General features: G+C 42.6%; 1 protein-coding gene across 1 annotated transcript in view; it reads right to left on the reverse strand.

The window, feature by feature from the left end:
* The window catches only part of Alk (ALK receptor tyrosine kinase), a gene marked incomplete at its 5' end in the record, with an annotated part of 685,791 nt that overhangs the window by 83,561 nt on the left and 585,298 nt on the right, over positions 1–16,932 (reverse strand). The window lies entirely within an intron of this gene.

Here is a 16,932-nt window from a genome sequence, read left to right on the forward strand (position 1 = left end):
CTGCAAGAGCCTGCGTGATGCTGGTGTGGCACTGTTTGCCTCAGTGCCCCTGTCCTCTGCTCTCACTGGTGTTTAAGCCCCTTGGCTTAGCCCCTTTCTATCCTCATGCTTGATGGAGACTTGATATATGTTTGCCGGCAATGACACCTCTGCAGACACTTCTTGTCTCCCTGGATTACTCACAAGATACCTGGACTTGACGGTTTATATCAGACTTCCAAATGTGGCTGCACATCCAAGTCACCTGGAAACATTTTAGAAATGGAGATTCCTGAATCAAATAATGTGATCGACTGAATCAGAATCTCTGTGTATGGGGCCCAGGACTCGGGTGGGGTGCGGCGGGGAGAAAAGAAAAAGAGTTTCCTAGTAGATCATGAGGTTTGGTCAAATTTGTGAACCATTATCCTATGCATCCTGATAGTTTTAAGGCTTTTCAAAAGCACTTGTTTTTTTTTTTTTTTTAGAAAAGCAGTTCAGTGAGAGAAATTCTGGGGTGATTTCTGCCAGCAAATAAGATTTTGCTGCATCATAACATTTTGGGAATGAAACATTCATACCTCAGAATAGATCCTGGAATTGATTTCAGCCTTGAATTACGAGGCTTTGTGGAGAAGAAGCTTGATCAATGCTCAGAGTAGCTAAATAAGGAAGCAGTATTTTCAACTGACACTGATAGATGCCCACAGATGAGAGCTGTATTTCTTGGCTTATTCCATAACATGTCTCATTTTTTTCACCTAACCCACTTCTCTTATTTGTGTATACAGCTAGACTAAATTCTCCAGCATCCTTTGCAGGATGCCTGACCACGTGTCTGAGATCTAGCCAATGAAGAGGGAGCAGATGTTATAACTCATACAGACCTTCCAGGGCCAAAACACCATGCTTTTTCTCCATTGGCTGGCTGAATGCAAAGAATTCTGAGGCTGAGAAAAGGGTGGAGCCATAGGGTTGAATGACCAGGTAGAAGGTCATTTACTAACTAATACACTCTTATTTCACACAAGCAAGAAATATATTTCATTTTTATACAGCTCTGAGGATTTGAGGTTTACTGTTACTTCAGGTGGTGTTACCCCAACTAACACAGTATGCCACACAAGACTAGGTATGTTCAATGCACCAAGCGCAGTTGGGTTAGTAACTAACCCGATTTTGGAGTGGGGGTAATGGGTAATTTTCACCCTGGGTGGCTGTAGGGCTCCGTAGTACTCTTCCCTTACAGCTGTAGCCTTCTCCTCACTGCACTCTCTGGCACTAGTCTAGGACTAGGGGCCGCTAGCAAGCCAGCCAGGGACAACGACATGGATGTAATTTTCCTGTGCAAGTCCGCTGTACACACAGGCTTTGGGCTCACTGAGAAGGTTTCTGTCATGCTATGGAGGCCTGGACCCTCATCCTGTCCCCAGGTTTTTACCTATATCCTGACCACATGCCCACAGCCTTGTCTGGATGACCTAGTTCTACCAAGGGGGTACCTGGCCTGCCCCTACAGGGCAGGTCCTTTCTCCGGGTCCTCCCTGAGTGTCTGGACCCTGCAGGTGTGGGCTGACCTCCTCCTGGCTGAGAGCCTCCCTCAGGAAATCCACACAGTCCAGGCTTAGACTCCCTATCAGTGGATGATGGTCACCCACTACCTGATTTCGCTGAGACTCAGAGAAGAAATTGTTTGGCCATGACTGCAGGTCTTTGAAAGAGGATTAATTTTTGAGATAGGAAATGGTTCCTTGAATTCTGACTCCTCTGCTTCCTGAGTGCCTCTGGACCGATTATTTCACTACTCTGAGCCAATTTCTCACTGATACATTTAGGGCTCTGAAACCTGAATTCCGATGAGCCCAGATGGGCACAAGTGCTTAGTTCAGTGAGAACACAATCCCTCCTATCGTCTTTTACAACCACTAGGGGCACAGGCCAAGGGCTCAAGGAGCCTACCCTCCTGAAGTCCTCATAGCCTTGCAGGCTGCTAGTGAAGCCAGACACTCTGTTCCCATCTCCTTCACCGGGGGAGTTAAGCCAAGCATACCCAGGAAGGGTTTGAGCCGGGGGGAGTGACTTGATGGGATTAGTGGGCATACTTTACCCTGCCTGGTAAAAGCATCACTGTTTCCTCCCAGCTCAGAGGAACTGACTCAGCCTAACACTGTCACTCCTCCTGTCCAGGTCTTCGGACCTGCAGATCTGGGAAGGGTCACTGGTACACCAAAGCAGTTAGGAGCAGAGAGCACCTGCCACTCTTTCTCCTTGTGTGGAAGGACAGGGAGTTGCTCGTAGTCATGGACTTGGAATCAGACTCACCTCAGGAAGGGCAGGGAAGGCAGGGAAGGAACCCTTTTCTGCTCTCACCTCCATGTTTGGAGCCTGCAGGCTACTCTAGGCTGTATTTGGCTTGTGTCAGTTGATGGTGAAGGAGGACACCAGTCAGGCCCTCCTGACCTTCTGCTTTCTCATTGTATACTTCTGGATCACTGTTGAACTACCCTGAGCCACAGTTTCAGAGCCACGGCCACTGCTTTATGCTGTGGTTTCCGTGGGAATGTCTGGCAGTGGAGGACTCCATGTGGCAAGCCGGGGTGCTTGTTGGGAAGCAAAGAACCCCAGCAGCTGTGGCTTTCTTGGGCCTTATTCTGTCCACCTCACCGAGCCCACTCCTGTAGGCCCTCATGCCCTTCCAGGCAGTCGAATGATTTCCCTGCCAGTCTCCCTTTTGGATGTCTTTCCTTGAGAGCTGGAGCTGTATCACTTATTTAGGCAAGCCCATCACTGGGAACCATTTTGTGGATAAACACAAAATGCCCAGCCGATTGTCAAAGTCGGTGCCATTTTGTGCTTCTGAGTCTTCACAGGATGCTGTCTGGTAAAGGGGAAGGAGAGGGAAGCAAGATCTTTACCAAGGAGCTGCCATGTTTAGTGACCTGCAGGACACTGGGAAAGTTATCTAATCCATCTGGGCCTCAGGGTCTCCTCATTTGAAAACAGATGGTAACTGCTGTAGCTACCAAGTGATATGCCCAGAAGGGCACCTCACGCTGAAAAAATGAGCACCCCAGAGGAGATGCCCAGATGCTGTGGCTGTGGCGTGAGGGGACACAGCAGCTTTCCAAGCAGAGGGCAACAGCAGTGGCTTGTGGGGCTATGGAGGGGTGTGAGTCCACTCTTCCACAGGTATCCTTTCTCCCTGCGGAACCACTCCCTGGTGGAAGCCAAGCAGTTACACAGGGACACTTGAGGAAGGGGAAGAAGGGATGGAAGACCAGCCTGTATATCACGTTCTCTGAGGGACACAGAAGGGCTCTGTTCAGCACCGTACACCAACCTCATGGCGCAATCTCCCGTGTCAGTCCTTATGGTAGGGAACTCTTTCCAACTACAGGGAGTCGCATAGCTGAACGTGTTTCAGTTTTGTGTCTTTGTCAGGTGTGGCACATTCATAAATTAATCAAATTAATAAATTAATTAAATTAATAAATTAAAATTTCCCATCAGAACCTATTCTCAGAAAGAGAAGGTGGGGGAGATGGTGGAGAAGAGAGGAGCAGCAATGTATGGCTGCTCCAGGACACGCAGTTAGGACACCTGGAAGACAACAAGTTGGTGAAGAGAAGGGAAGATGTGAATCTCTGAGAAGTGGGAGGTAGCTGACGGGCGGACTGGAAACTGCAGGGAAGCTGGAGAGACACAGCATAGCACAGAGCAAGAACCGAGACAGTCTGGAAAGCTCATCCCAGCTCCTGGGCAGGGGGACTTCTCCAGGGAGAGACAGTGGACTGGGCAGGCAGTGCTGTCCCCAAGAGAAGTCCACGGATAGGACAAACTGCAAAGATGACATGTCGTTTTACTCTGAAAGTGCCTCCTTCTGCAAAGTAAGCCAGAGGTGGGAAGGGAGTCCAGCACAGTGCCTGCCATATGTGCGAGGCTTTAATCAGGAGCCATGTAGGGGAAGGAGTTAACTGCTCGGGACTGAGCTGCAGAACACTGTAGGGGAGCTCTACTGCAGGGTTTCTGCTACAGCCCTGTCAGAGTGACTGGGTGGGAGAAAGCCATGGGCGGGTAGGAACAAAGAAGGACTGGATATAGACAGACCCCTGAGAAGTTTAAGCTCGGGCTGTGAGGGATGCAGGGGCCTTCTGGTGAGAAGCCAGGCCAGCTGTGTGTGGCTTCCACAGGGGGCTGGTTCTGAAAGGCCTGGCATTAAGTCTAGCAGACTGCATGACCACCCCTCCGTCCCCGTGTTGTCTACATCCAGAACAGAACTCAGGGGGGCTGTTTGCTTTCCCATCCACTAATGTGGGCAAAGAAATAGCTCCGCTGGGATGGCTGCCAAGTCCTCAGGTACCCGGACAGAAGGGTCTCTGGAGCAAGGTGGCACCTTACAAAACCTAAAGCTAGGTAGAAAATCATGACTTGGGGTGCACTGTGGGACATGGAAAGTAAACCTGCCAGGGTGACTACAATCTTAGGGTGGATACCATTGGTGTCTTAGGCCCAGCTTACTGGATCTTAAGTCTTAGCAGTGACTCACTGTCCCTCCCTCATATCTACTGGATTCCAAGACTGCAGACCATGGAAAGAAAAGACTCATTAAAAAATACAGAGGGCTTTTAAGGATGTATTTCTTTTTCTTTTTTAATTGGTTCTTTGGGGTTTAAGGTTTTATATCTTCTTTATTTGCTTGCTGTTTTTTCTTTTTTCTTGTTTGTTCTTTTCTGTTACATTTATTTAATTTCATTTTGTCTTTAATAGGCTCCTTTAATCTTAGATACTGTAGTTAACTCTGCTATTACTGTTGAATTCTTTTCTATTGTTTGTGGAGATAAAATTGTGGCATTTAGTAGATACTTACTGTATGTTGCTATTTGGTTTTTCATTGTGTTTATACTATAGTTATAGATCTCTTGTTCTGTGGTTAAGGTGGTACATTATTGCTTCTTTGGTATTATGTCAATATCCAGTTTGTCTTTGACTTTATTGTTGTTGCTTATTTTGTTGCTATTGTCATGGTGGCAGTTACTGCTATTACTTGGATTTTTCTGCATGCCAATATCTGGATTGTCTTTGTGTCATTAACAATACTGTACTAAGTGAAATAAATAAGTCACACATGTATAAACACTGAATAGTTTCTCTGGTGTGAAAAACTATAATGGTACATAAGATCCTAATGGTGTAATTGACAATGTGAAATAGGAAGAAAAGGGATAAAGGTGTAGGGGAAATGGGAAGGGTAGGGAAAAGCTAATAAGAGAAAAGGAAAAAACACATGAGAAAATGAAAAAATGGAAATAAAGTATTTGTAAATAGGGAGGAGGGAGTGAAGGGAGGGCAGGGATAAGGGGAAAAAATGAGAATCAAGATCTGTCATGTAAAGGTACAAGATCCCAATGATGAATGTAACTGTACTGTCTACCTAAAATGTACCAATAAACTCAATGAGAAACAACAACAACAACAACAACACAATACTGTGGTCCATTTATGGAGAACTGGGTTTGGGCCAATTATAGTGAACCCTCACCTCCCAAATTAATGGAGGGGGCTGGATATTGGGGCAGGGGTAAAGGCCCATAATTAGCTACATGTAGAGTGTATCACCAAAAATTAGACACTAAATAGATCTCCAAACAAACAACAAAGTTTTTCTAATATAATCGACCCCCAAACCTCAGTACACACAGACACACACACACACACACACACACACACACAGAAACATGGGAAGACAAGGAAACAAAATACCCCTAAAAACTTTCAACTCCCCCAAAGCTGATTCACGAGGTAATGATAAGGCAGAAGTCAAAAGCCACATAGCTGAATTATTCAAACTAATAAAAGAAGAGATTAAAAAAACAGATCAGTAAGGTGCTTGGCTTGGTAGGAGTACAGAAAATGCAGTGAAACAGATAACAGACTTAATAAATGAAATGATTAATGAGTTTACAGAAGACAGCAATAAAAAGGTAGCTGAGCTAAACCAAATGGTACAAAATAAGAATGAGCAGTTTAGCAAATCCAGGAGATTAAATTTCTATTGGAAGTCTAGGTGACAAAAGTGACTCAAGTGAGGGAAGAGTGTCAGAACCGGAAAATAAGGCTGACGCCAACCATGAACTCACAGATACCTTTGAAATGGTAAGAGAACATGAAAAAAATGGATTCAAAAGTGCTCAATGAAGCCAAGAAGGCTACTGTAAGATTAATTAGAATTAGTGAAAAATCAGAGGATGTTACAAATAAAAAACCCATTTATAGAAAAAAAGCAGAAAACTTTCCAAACATGGGGAATTTAACTGATAAGTGGGGCATATAGAACCCCAAATAGCACAATCAGAAAAGAACCTCTCTACGACACATCACAGTCATAATTCCAGAAGTCCAACACAAGAACAGAATGTTAAAAGTTGTTAGAGAAAATCAATGAAGCAATTATAAAAAGAAACCCATTAGAATTACAGCAGACTTCTCAACACAAGCACTAAAGGCCAGGGAAGTCTGGAGTGAAGTGTTTCAAGCCCTAAAAGAAAGCAATATACTGACTGATTCATCTTGCAAAACTACCTTTCAAAATAAGGTTTTTCCAAGACAAAGAGCCCTTAAAAAGTTCATGACTATCAAACCAGCATTCCAAAAAATTCCAAGGATATCCTAGAGAGAGACAATGAAGCCAACAACGCGAAAATAGAATGAATTCATGAGCAAGGATGAGCAGTTAAGCAGAAGGGAGAAAAAAAGAAAAAAAAGGAATCAGCAACAGGAAAATAATGCAATGGCAGGAATAAGTCAATACCTTTCAGTAATAACTCCATGCTAATAGTTTCAATTCCGCAGTCAAAAGACACTGATTGGCAGAAAGGATAAAAACAAACAAACAAACACAACAGTATGCTGTACACAAGAATCATATTTAATCCACAAAGAAACTCACAGACTAAAAATCAAAGAATGGGAAACAATATTCCATGCAAAAGAATCTGAAAATAAGAAAGAGCAGCTATTGTATTTCAAAGTGTACCTCAGGCCAAACTGATCAGAAGTGGCAACAAAGGGTCACTACATATTAGTTAAGGGAACAATTCAACAAGAAGAGATCTCCTAGAATCAAAAGGCGATGCCAATACAATCTACCAGAACCTGTGGGACACAGTGAAAGCAGTCCTAAGAGGGAAGTTTATAGCTGTGAATGCCCTCATCAGAAAAACAGAGGAAGTCCAAATAAATAACCTAATAGTGCATCTCAAGGTCCTAGATAAACAAGAACATCCAAAACCCAAAGCTTGTAAAAGGAAGGAAATATTAATGATCAATGTAGTGATTAATGAAATTGACACACACACACACACACACACACACACAAAGAATCAATGAATCAAAGAGCTGTTTTTTTGAAAGAGTAATCAAAATACACAAACTGTAAGCCAATCTACCAAAAAAGGAAAGAAAAGATCCAAATTAATGCAATTAGAAATGAAAAAGATGAACGCTCAACAGACATCACCAAAATCCAGAAAATGATTAGTAACTACTTTGAAAGCCAGTAAATTGGAGAAGTCAGAAGAAATTGGTAGATTCCTAGATCAATATGCATATCAAAACTAAATAAAAGATATTGAACTATCAAAACTGAATAAAAAACCTAAGTAATCCAATAACAGGCAGTGAAATTGAAGCCATAATAAAAACTCTACCAAGTAAGAAGAGCCCAGAATCTGATAGCCTCACCAATGGATTCTACAAAAACTTCAGGAAAGATCTAATACTATAGTCCTCAAACTCTTTAATGAAATTGAAAGGGAAGCAATACTCCCAGAGTCATTCCTGGAAGCAAGCATTATCCTGATTCCAAAACCAGAAATATGACCCAACCAAAAAAAAAGAGAACTATAGGCCAAATTTTTTAATGAACACAGATGTAAAAATCCTCAATAAGATAATGGCAAACAGCAAATTATCAAAAAGATCATAAACTGTGACCAAGCAGGATTCATTTCGGAGATGTATAGTTGGCTTGACATATGCAAATCAATTAGTATAATATATCACATAAACAGAAGTAAGACAAAAATGACACAATCATCTCAACAGATGCAGAAAAAGCATTTGAAAAAGTTCACCATCCATTTATGACAAGAACCCCGAAGAAAATAGGTATAGAAAGTCTTTATCTCAATTTGATAAAACCCATCTATGGCAAACCAAAGGCCAATATACTAAGCGGAAAGAAGCTGAAAAGCTTTCCCTCTAAAATCAAGAACAAGACCAGGAGGTTTGCACTCGCCACTTCTGTTCACTATAGTTCTTAATACATTAGCCACAGCAATTAGACAAGAGAAAGAAATAAAAGGGATATGGATAGAAAAGGAAGAAGACAGATCATCATTAATCAGATGGCATGATTCTCTACATAGAAGACCCCCAAAACTCCATCAAAAGACTCCTAAAATTAATAACCTAATTCAGTAGTGTAGCAAGATACAAAGTCAACACTCAAAAATCAAGAGCATTCCACATCTTGTACACAAATACTTGTACATAAATAACAAGCTCACTGGGGGAGAAAGTAGAGAAACAAATTTTCTTTCACAATTGCATCAAGAAATATGAATATTTAGGAATTAACCTAACCAAGGAGGTGAAAGACCTCTACAATGAAAACTATAGTCCTCTGAAAAAGGAGATCAAAGAGAATGTGTGAGAAAATGGAAAGATATTCCCTTTTCCTGGATAGGCATAACCAACATAGTCAAAATGTGTCTACTTTATTTCTAAAACTTTTATACAAATTTAATGCAATTACAATCAAAATACGAACAGCATTCCTCACAAAAGCAGAGAAAGCAACTCTAAAATTCATATGAAACCAGAAGAGATCCAGAATAGCAGAGCAATTCTGGGCAACAGGGGCAAGGCAGGGGGTGTCGCAATCTCAGACTTCAAGTTCTACAACAAAGGTACAGTGATAGAAATGCACGATATTGGGGGAGAGGACTTGTGGATCCATGAAACAGAATAGAGGATGCAAAAACAACTTCAGGCACAGTCAGCTATCTGATCTTTGACAAAGGGGCCAAAAGATAGCATCTTTAACAATGGTGCTGGGAAACTGGCCTTTCACACAGCCAGAGATCAAACCTACACCCGCATCTCTCATCATGCACTAAACTAAAATCAGAATTGTTCAAAGATCAAAATGTTAAAACAGAGACAATCTGCTAGAAGATAAAGAAGGCAAAAATCTTGAAGACACAGGTTTCGGCAAGGATTTTCTCAACAGAACTCCAGTTGCACAAGAAATAATACCAGGAATCAACAAATGGGATCATATCAGATTAAAAGTTTCTGCACAGCAAAGGAACCAACCAAGAGTTCAGAGACCACTTACAGAATGGAAATTTTTTTTTTTTTGCCAGCTATCTGGGCAGACAGAGAACTAATGTCTAGAAAATATAAGTAATTTGAAAGATTTAGACCTCCTAAAATAAAAGGCCCAATCTAAACATGGGCAACCAAAATGAATAGACACTTCTCAGAAGTACAAATGGCCAATAAATACATGAAAGAATGTTCAACATCTCTGGCCATGAGAGAAATACAAATTATAACAACACTGAAGATTCTATCTTACTCCAGAACAAATGGCTATCATCATGAAATCAAATAATAACAAATTATGGTGAGGCTTCAGGGCAAAAGGAATTCTTCTACCTTATTGGCAGAAGGGAAAACTAGTACAACCACCAGGGAAATCAGTTAGAGACTCCTCAAAAAAATGAAACTAGAAATTACATTCAACCCAGCTATTCCACTTTTATGTATCATCTCAAAAGAGTTGAAGACATCATATTATCATGATACCTATATTTCTATGGGCACAACATATAGTCACTAAATCTTGAAAGTGCCATAACATGTCTACCAACAAAGAGATTAAAAAATGTGGTATTTCTGAACAATGGAATATGTCTCTGCTATAAAGAAGGATAAACACGAGCTATTTGTAGGAAAATAGGTAGAGCTTGAGACCATAATGTTAGATGAAATAAATCAGACAGAGAAATTTAAATGTAACATGATTTTTCTTATAGAAGAAGTACAAGCTATAGATAAATTTAAGAGCAAAATAAAATATAACAGGAAAAAGAGAACGGGATCTTCTGCAAAAGGGGAAGGGGACGAAGAGATGGAGGGAGGGGGAAGGAAGGAGGGGAAAGGGATAAAAAAAAGAACGAAGATGTAGTATATATAAGTTCCAACTCTCACTGACGAATGTAACCATTATTTACTGCAAACGTATACTTAAAAAAAAAAAAAAAAAAGCAGGACCTATGGGGCCATCTAGTGTGGGAACTGTCGAAGGCAGGCCAGCAGCGTGGTAACTTGAAAAGATACATGGATGGGAGGCAGAATGGTCTGGAAGGAAAGGCAAGGAGCCCTCCTCTTCTGGCCACGTCACTGCCACCAGAAGCCTGAGAGCGGAACAGCCCGCCGAAGGGTGTGTCAGGAGCGGTCTTCAGAAGTAAGTGATAGGGACGAAAATGATGGATTTCAAGGGGTTGGAGGGAAACAGATACCTAGTGAAGTGAATAGGAGGTGTGGCCTAAAACAATCCAGAACCACAATATTTTGTCAATAATAATAGCTACCATTTACCTAGTTTTTTTACTACTCACCAAGTACTCTGAATTATTTCCTCAGGTGGTACACAAGGAGCAGACTAGCTTAAGGGGAAATCACTGAACCTTTTTAGCCCTTGGATTCTTCACATGAAAGAATGGATTGATTGGAGTGTGTACCTCACGGGACTGTTTTAAGGAGGAAATGAGATACTGTATGTTAAGTACTTGTTACAATGACAGGTGTGGAATAAGCACTCAACAAATTCTAGTTTTAATCATCACCATTTTAAATTCTTCAGTGGCTGCAAGAGAAATCTGTGGTGCAGTTCTTGAGAAATATGAATGGAACACAAAATTGTCAGGGCCATTTCTAGACCTAACAGGACAACCTAAATATCTTTGGATTTCCACCCACTAAAATCTACCACTTCTCTACACAGGCAGGAATGAACAATGAAAATGCCCCTCTCATGCATTTCTCACCACAGAGAGATTCTACACAGAGTACAGTTATCGGTGGCACCCCAAATAACACGGGGATTCTGTGAATGATAAACAAGGGTTGAATAGGAAAAAACCCTTGGCTCTATGGAGTTTCTGATCTAAATGCAGGAAGACATAACTCTTGGTTTAACTGATCTCGCTTGAAAGATGCATTTGCAAAACACCACTTGTCGTTTAGAACAAAGAATGCAAAAGGAACAGGGTATCTAAATATCTCCAGAGGGGACATTTTTTCTTGTTAAATTGTGTATATAGTGTACAGCTAAAAGCCTTCCTAATGACAGTGCTGGGAGTGGAGCCTACACAAGTGTGATAAGTTACGTATCTGTGACTATACAACTGCAGTGATTTGTGGGGCATGATTTGATCCATGGTATTTCCAGATCCATCTCAAGGCGAGTCGAACTTAGTAGCTTCTACTCTATAAGCACGCCAAAGCTTAGACTAGTGGAGGAGCACTGTGCTTGGTTTAGCAAGATAAATGATTATAAAGAGGAAAGCTAGAAGTATGTCCTTGCAAGGGACTGACAATTAGAATAAGAGGGAAGAGCTTGCCTTTCTTCCATTTTGAGAAAACGTAAATTTAGTTCCAGCAGAAAGAATGACAAGTGAATGCGGGGGGTGGCTTACCAAACGGGGGCAGAGAATGAAGAAAAGTACAGTAGTTGTGTGTGGTGGTTTTCAAGTAATGACATTATGGTTTGTGTCTAGATGGCCCCTAAAGGCTCATACACTCATGGATGGAGCTTTTGGGAGGTGGATCATCAATGTGCGAACTGGGATTAATGGTGTATGGTACTGGACTGATCCACTGATTGTTTTGGTGTGGATAATGGGGAAGCCCACCCTGGGTACGGATGGCACCACCCAAAACGCTAATATCCTGGATGTGACAAAAGAGAAGGGCAGGCTTGCTGCTGCTACTGCTGCTGCTGCTGTCTCCTGCCAGCTCTGCACGGACTATTTCTTCTCTGTGATGCCTTTCTACCATTTGCCACCCTGGCCTAAAACCCCTACACACTGTGAGCTGAAATAAACCTCTTCTCCTTTAACTTGTGGGCATCAGATATTTTGTGTCAGCAATAAGAAAAGTAACCCAGACAAGTATAAATCAAGCCAATACTGGAATTGGTGTTGTCCTTCAAAATTACCTTGAAAACATGGATTTGTAATCCAGGGGTTCTGCCGCTGCTCGAAACATCTTGGGCATTGCTCGTGGAAATTTTTCTCCTTATTCTTTACAGTATGGTTATAGAGTTGCTATGATTTCATAATGATGACTATTACATTTAGCACACTGCCTGCGTGTAAGTGGGCAGAAGGAATTTCATTCTGTGCACTGATGTTCTCCGTTGCCAGCTCTTCAAATACCTGTGACACAGTCACCGAGTCTCCCAGAAGGCATGCTGCATGGTGGGAGCGGGCTGACTACAGCTCCTTTGTTTCACGTGCTCAGCTCTAGCTCTCCACTTACAAGAAGCAGGACACACAGCTGAGATCTAAGTCTTTCAGAGACTCTGACAGGACAGTGACCACAGACAAAGAAAAAACAGGTACTAGGAAAAGCCACTAAAGTGTATTCCTTGTCACAGGTGTGATCGAACTGTTTTGGTTCCTCTGATGAGAAACAGGTGTTGCTCTGATATCCAGAAAGCTTCGCAGTATAAATATAACATGATTTTATGTCTTGGGTTAGACACAGGTTAAACAGCGGAAGAAAGTTATACAGATCCCACCTAGTGAAATTCTCATTTGATTCACTTGGAACTTAGAAGTATATGAGGTATGAACACAAAATACGACAGATGTTTAAATTTAAAAAATTATTGCAGTACATTATTACAGTACCCCCCTCAAAGCAATCAATCCCTGTCACTTGGAACATACTTATTCCACTGTTCTTGCCATTTTTTTTGGAAGCAATTCTGAGAGTTCTCTTTCATAAGTGCCTTTAGTTACATTGTTGTGGCTGCCTCAGTGTCCGGAAGTGATTCAGAACATTTACCTTGCATGGTCATTTTCACTCTGGGGAAGAGCCAGGAGTCAGATGGGCCAGATCTGGTGAATAAGGTGGCTGAGGGCGCACTACAGTGTTTTTATGAGCCAGGCTTTCAGTTGGATGGCACTTAGTGGTAGCATTCACTGTATTTTTAAAATCATACTTTGTGAAGATGCTCATGAAAGAGCACTTTCAGAACTGCTTCAGAAAGTGACAAGAATTATACGATAAGCGTGCTTGAAGCAAAGGGGAGTATTTTGAGGGGAGCCAATGGCCATGTGTCTTTTACTGTAATAATTTAAAAACATTTGAACACACAGAAAACTGATCAGGCTTTCTCTCCAGGCGTCAGCCTGCCACCACAGATCTATTTGGGTCTACTCTGCGTCAGGCACGGTAACAGGTTTGGAAGGCAGGGATACGTAAGACCCCAGAAGCCATGAGAAGATACTGTAGGTACGTAGGTAGGTCTGGAATCCTAGGGAGACTTGCAAAAAGTGAAGTAAAAGTGGTGTTTAGGGACAAGGAAGGTAAAGGAAGAAGATTAGAGTGGAGAGAAGGGCAGGTGCAGGAGGTGGAAGGCAAGAATCTTTAGTATAGTACAGCTGAGTAGAAAGACGTTCTGGGGAGAGCGGAGGAGGAGAATGTTATCAGAAGGGGTCGGCCAAGTTAGGGTTGGACAGATCACTCATGGACCAAGGTGAAGGTCTTATCAAAGAGTTTAGAAGGCACTCTAAAAACGATAGGAATTCAAGAAAATGAGCAATGCTTCAAAAGACTATTCACATAGTGCCCAGAGGCTATGACTAGTGTCTCCAGCCCGGGTGCTCTTTAGGAGTAACTTATATAAGTCCTGATAAAGCTGCCTTTAAAAATATTGAAATGAAAGCTCGGGAACCTGGGAGGTGATTTGAAACAGCACAGGATAAATGGCCTGCCACTTTGGAGGGACAGGAGGGGAGCTGTCCACAAAGCTGGTTCTAATTAGAGGAAGCCAGGAGCTGCTTAGGGGAGCTTCACTGGAGGAAGACAAGGGGTGTGCACGGTGTCAGTGCCTACCTCAGGGACGGGAGGAAGTGAGCGGGCTTTTGCCACTCATCGATTTTACTTTTCTCTTTCTCTTACTCACTTGGTTAACTCTACTTTCTCCACTTTTCTTCTTATGGAATCCAGGCAGCTACAGCTCATTCTCCAGAAGGAAGAGAGAAGAATGTGTCTTTTACTCCTCCTCCGCTAGTGACTTCTCTTGGTGAGATAACAACAAATTCATACGAATCCTATCTTTATCTTAGGGTTGAATGACTGGTTCTTATTACAGAATTGGCCACCCCAGACTTCTCTGAGGCATTGGGTGGGGAGAGATAATTGAACTATAGTTGTTATTGATTAAGCATTTAGTATATAGAATGAAGTTCACCAGGCACTTTATTTTCCCAAACCTAAGAGGAGGAGACTGAGTTATTTTCATTTTATAGAACATGACTTGTCTTGGAAGAGGCTTGGCAGAGGCTTTGATTTGTGGTATTTGTTCAGTAAATTAATAATGAGGCCACATACCAAAGGCGTGAGGATGAAAGATGCAGGAAATACAATTCATTGCTAGCTAGGATGCATAGAATCTTTTGATAATCATTTTATTTAGTCTTATAACAACCCCATGAAATTGTATGGTTGTTATCATCTCTGATTCCAGGTTCCCTGATTTCCATTCCAACATTGTAAAAGGCAGCTTTTATCAGGGCTTAGAAGTTAGTCCTAGAGAGCTGCTGGGCTGTGGACACTAGTCATAGTCCCTGAGAATTACACGAATAATCTCTTGAAACATTAATCATTTTCCTGAAGGAGAATGGTACGAGAAGGGGCTGTTTGAACAGATCACACATGGACCTAAATACAGGTCTTCTTAGAGTCTGGAAGGCACCCTGAAAATTACCAACTTCCTAAGGCTCAGAGAGGTTAATAATTGGATGAGCCAGTTCTGGATTTGTGACAATCTGATGCTAGAGTCTATGCACTTTCATCCTTAGAGCTTCTTGATTTTTATGGGCCAGGCACATCTATATTTTAGTTTGATTTTAGCAAGTGAAAACTTCTGGCCTTATTTCTCCTGCAGTTCTGTTTGCTTCGGGCCTCACTGCCTCCTATAGAGCCTCCAGCTCACGGGTGGGCACTTGCAGCCACAGAGCAAGCCAGTGGCATGCAGGTTTCCTGTGTTCCCTCTTGTTTTCATTAACTGCACAGTTATTGGGTCATGAAGCATCATCAAACTAAGCTGCCCTTTGTCTGAATCCCGCCTGGACAGTTTGGGTTCAGTATCAATATTCAAAGTGTCAATCTGGTAATAGCCTTTAACAGGGAGGAGGGAGGCTGAGAACAAAGGCTTCTTTAAATGAAACTCTAGCTGGACGGGAGTGAACGCAGTCAACTTCTTACTCGCTTTAAGTCCCCTAGAGTGGCTATGAGAGAGAGAGGACTTGCTGGATAGAAAAGGAAAAAAAAAAAAAAAAACAAACCCTGTGATTCATCTGAATTAACTTTCCGTCTCCCAGAAGGAAGGTTCGGACATCACCCCCACTTCCTCCCTCCCCTGTGCACAGTCCTCGTGATCTTAAGAGCATAAGACTACCCTGTGGTGGGCAGCATCCACTTCCTTCTCCTTCCCCTTTAATTAAATCCATTTGTCCCGGGGTTACTCAGCCTCCAGAGGTCCACAGGCTTTGATCTTTAACCCACACACATGGGAAGCAGTAAGCTGACATTCAATATGGACAGTGCCTTCTTCCTGTGACAGCAGAGCTCCCCCGACCAGCTCTGGGGGCAGGTGGACTCTGTGAGGTGTAGGGAAAGCGTCTGAAACCCAGATTCGCATCTACAAAGCTGCGTGCCAACTGGAATCATGCTCCATTTTCCCTCCAGCCCTTGGTCCTCATTTTTCAAAGGTAGATCCACCAGGATGGTAATGTGCATGTTTTAGGAAACTGATGCCAAAGCTACTCTGGATTACTGGGTTTTACGTGGAGCCTATGAGATGGATTTCCCTGATCAGCGCAGTCATCTGTCTCCCTTACAGAACCGACTCCTTTTTGGTCGGGAACGGGTCAGCACCACCCATCTGTATGACCGAGCAGAGCATCCCATGAGTGCTTCTGTGCCAGGCCTTGCTTGCGTCAGGCTGACTGCAGGTGGCAGAATAGTGCCATCCTGGGGACACGAGTAGCAGCTGAACTCCGCAGGTTACTATTCCATTCCAGAGCCCGCAGAGTTAATGATTTTCTAGCCCAATCCTTTCTGTCTAAAGCTGAGGAAACAGGCTCAAGGAAGTAAGGGTCTCACTCAAGGTCACAGAGGTCATTAGTGATACACTTCAAATAGGAACCGGGACCTTAGTAGGGGTTCTCATCTCTTTACCGAAGAATCTGCCATCTCCCTGCATCAGCCTGCCCAGGACCTGACTCAGCAGAGCAATGGACAGAAGGTCCATCTGGGTGTCAGTACTGCCCCTGGTGTCCACGTGTGATTTGTAGCTTCTCCCCTTGTAGGAGGGCAGGAATGGAAATTGGTGGCAATACCTATTATACTTATCTCAAAGGAAACGAATGCACAGGTAAAAACCAAATGAAAGGCACAAGTATGCTCCTTAAAAAAAAAAATCTACATCCTTAGATAAGGAAAAAATAAAATGTCAAATGAGGAAAGTAAGGTGAAAAACCGTCAAATGAGAGAAAACACTCCATACACATACAGCTCGATGGTTACTGGGGAGTAATGTGAGTTTCTCAGTTTTCGTTCTTCCTATGCACAGAAGCTGCAGGGCCA

This window comes from Fukomys damarensis, unplaced genomic scaffold (genome assembly GCF_012274545.1).
Source record: "Fukomys damarensis isolate Sample0158 unplaced genomic scaffold, DMR_v1.0_HiC HiC_scaffold_2, whole genome shotgun sequence".
Taxonomy (NCBI): domain Eukaryota; kingdom Metazoa; phylum Chordata; class Mammalia; order Rodentia; family Bathyergidae; genus Fukomys; species Fukomys damarensis.